The following is a 3,911-nucleotide window of genomic DNA, read 5'->3' as shown; positions in this document are numbered from 1 at the left end:
ACGCTGCCTGAATTGTACACGTTTACTCCTCCCCGAACCCAATTGCTTTCTAACAGTAGTTTTTATCGCCTTTTTGAATGCCTGTTTGGGTTTTTTCTTTCCCTCAAAAATGTCCAACACCTCAGGAGCAGCTGACGATATGAAATTCTTAGCTAAAGGTATGCCATAACGTTTTGCCAAGGGAATGACAAAACTCTTCAACCCAACTCCTATGGCAGAGCCAATACCGCTTCCATACTGCCGCGAGCTGGACCCAATTGCCTGTTTGTTAGTTTTTATGCGATTAATGTGATGATTAATGTCCATCGCCTGAAAAAAATGCTTCAAGGATATTTTTGTCAAAACACACACAACTAAACAACAAGAACAGAAAAGTGAAAATGATTTCCTGTCAGAAAACGGATGTTGTTTGATGCCTGGCTCTATGCCGATCTTCTTCATATCTGTAGGCAACCAGTTCCGGTTCATAAAACCTGCCAATAATTTTTTCACCCGCTCCATCCACTAAGCTGTAGGTGATGGGGCGGGTGTCTTTTTTGTTGTCGTTGCGAAGGGGTCTAGAAACAGAAGCAACTTTGAAGATTTCATCGGTGAAATTTTGAGTATAACCTTTGTCAAAAGCTGATTTGCTGATGCGCGATATTCGAACAGTTTGACCTTTTTTGAACTTTGGCTTTTTTTGCTAAATTTTCTAGATGTTTTTTTTGGCCTCCATTTTCTTAGCATGTCTGGGACATTCTTCTTCAACAAATCAACTGTGTGCTCCGGCCGCACGTTCTTTGGAGCCATGCCTAAAATTGGGTGGCTTCTGGAGTTTAACATTTTGACGAGTTTCTGTAGCTGACCAATATATCTGGTTGTCTGACGTTCATTGAAATATTTATAAAGCTTTGACTTTATTGTTCTTATGTATCGTTCGGCAATGGCACTTTTTGAATCATTGAAAGTGTTATACAAAACAATATCATTCTGCAGACAAAAATTTTTAAAAGCACCGCAAAACTCTTTGCCCTGATCAACCCAAATTTTTAAGGGGTAATCAGCACGTGCTTTCGGAAGCATTTTTTTGAGTGCTACCAAAGCAGTTTCAGATTGCTTGTCCTTCATGGGCTGAACCCGCAAAAACCGAGAAAAAGTGTCTACACAAACTAACAGGTACTGGTAACCATCATTCTCGGCGGCAAGTTTATCCATATGAGCCAAATCGACCGACCAGACATGATTCATCCCCAAACTGTGAACACGCAATCTTTTGAAACGTTTTCGATTGGGACGGAACTTTGTGTAAGTTTTCGATGACTGAAGAAATTCTTTGACTTGTTTCACTGATAAACCGCTTTCTCTAACTAAGTCATTCACCCCGCCAAAAGCGGCAACTGAATCAAGCGAGGTGTAAATGCCTTTGAGCCTTCGATATTCGTTTTCAGTCAGCAGGGAACTCATTATAGCGAACTGTCTTTAGTGTTCAAAAATGTTATCGCAGATGGGTTTAGAAAAAGATTTGAAAGTCGTTCTTTCGAGTAGTCTTGTAGCAGAGCTTCGATAAATGGCTTCAAACTTTTGTCAAAGTCCGACTTGGGACTGGATAGTTTTTTTAACAAAATTACCAGGGAGACTTCAGCACGACCAGAAGAAAGCCTAATAGACTTTTTTGCCAAGTTTATACGCAAGTTCCTGCAATCTTGCAGCAGGGAAAGCAGAACTTGAATTTTTCTTCGACGGTTTTTTTCCCGTGGGAGGTTTACCGTTGACTTTTTCTTGCTTTTAGTGTTTGAATATGGAGCTGGGTTTGTAGCTTGAATCAATGTTTTTTTTGGCTCTTCACCCTGAGGTCTTTTATCCGATGGGCCGGGAATACTAGAACAAGAATTCTCATCATTGTTAATTTCTTTTTGCGAGGATATTGTGTTTTTTAAGTTACTTGATTCTACCACTTCACGGCCCAGAGCTCCGATTTTTTGTATTTTTGCTGAAAAATTACCAACATTTTTATCTTCGGATTCAATTGAAGATATGGGCAGCAGGATAAATTGTGTTGGTTTGCCGGTTGTTCTTCGCGATTGAGCAGGAAACATTGAGTTGCAACAGCCTTCAGAAAATCAATAGCCGTTCTGCAAGCGTTTCAAAAAATCAGAAAAAAGAATTGAATGCTTTTCACTTAGTTCTGGTGAATCGATGCAATCAACTGACAATCTCCCACTCTTCACTGCAGGTCTAAAAAACGTTGTACAGGACAGTTGGCTTCCGTTTACCACTTTGTTGTTTTTGATCGAGATATTCAACTGCCCAGTAGAGAGACTGCCAATACACTGACTTGTTATGTTGGTGCAAAAACGAAGTTCGTCAGGACACTGCGTTGTTAAATCTACCAGAAAATGACCATATTGTTGTTTTGACATCGATAACTGGTAGCAACAGTGGATGAAATTAGAAGGGGCACATTCAATTTCAGTTCCCAAAATTTTCAGTTGCCTGCCAATTCTGGGAGACTGCGTAAGTATGATATGCGTGGTATTCTTGTCAATAGTCACTGAATATTTTCCTTTTTGATAGAGATTGTGTTTAATGAAAATCACATGGAGTTTTTTGTGACGACCGGCTGTCGCAAGGTTCTCAAACGCCTTGCTCTCTAAAACTTCTTCACATGAATCATCAAATAGTAGTAGTGTGCTCTGACCGGTAACTGGTTCAAAGTTTTCCACAAACTTGTTCAACCAATCGTCAATACCATTGGATGAACGTTCGACACCCTCTGTAATCAGTGATGAAATGCAGTGAAAAATGAAGTGTGGGGAGCACTCAGCAGCCATCTGATCATAAACTGACTGCCAAAACCGGTAAAAAACAAAAACTTGATAGAAAGGAGGCTGGAAAATACCACTTGTTGCGACCGGTTCGCGGAACATCTTGTATATTAAAAAAACTTTTACCCGACTCAGATGATCCACATACACACATAAATATTCGCTCTGATGTTGGAATAATTTTGTTCATGTCAACTTTTATCCAACAGAGCACCGTTAATTTTGCATCGGAGGTAGAAGGAAAGTCAAAAGTGCTGAAAGTATTGTGAAATAGGCAGTTTTTTCCTCACAGTTGGGTTCTCTCAAAGATAACTGCAGCACGCAAACTACAGACATTATCAGTACGAAAGCTATTTGACTCAAGAACAACAAATCGGATCTTCGCGTTATGCAGCACACAAAACGCCAAACTGATTGGGATCTGCTTTCGGTTTCAGGGTTGAACTTGAAATCGGGTGAGGAACTATTTTCAATAGCGTTATCAGTCTCGTCTAAGTTTGTCACCTCCACAGTTTGTGTCACATTATTTCCTGAATTGGGCCTAGGCGCCGGAAGGATGTATCCAATTGTTGTACTCAAAATAGTAAAATATGTAGTGTTTTCGGCGCAGGTCAAAATTGACTTTTCGAGTGAACTGTTCTTTAAAGCCAATTGTACGAGACAAAAAAATAATAACAGAACTAAAACAAAGTACTGAGCAAGGAACAAGATCTGATTATGAGGAACTTTACTGCAATTAAACGTATCACCGTGAAGCTCGGCGCTGCGTATTGACTTTAACTCAAATTTCTTCTCAGTCGTTACTTCTCCTAAGGGCAGCTCCACACGCTGCTTTTTACTGTTTCTCATTTCTGTTAACTGATCTAACATGGTGTAAAAAGTTGTTTATTAAATAACAAACACGTCAAATACTAATAATAGGTACATAGTTTTACAAAAAAGAGTTCAACTCTCAGCGTTGAGTCTTTCGCGTCTAGCACTAGTTCCAGCATTAAATGGATAGTGCCTAATGCCGTCTTCAAAAACTGAATCATTAATTTCCTCATCACCAGCCTCGCCGCTCGAATCAGCTTCACCATCATGCGCGTCGGTCTCATGCTCATCCTC

This window comes from Convolutriloba macropyga, unplaced genomic scaffold (genome assembly GCF_964194025.1).
Source record: "Convolutriloba macropyga unplaced genomic scaffold, txConMacr16.3 SCAFFOLD_795, whole genome shotgun sequence".
NCBI classification, from domain to species: Eukaryota; Metazoa; Xenacoelomorpha; order Acoela; family Convolutidae; genus Convolutriloba; species Convolutriloba macropyga.
The sequence above is the reverse complement of the archived record's forward strand: the minus strand, read 5'-3'. Positions refer to the sequence as shown.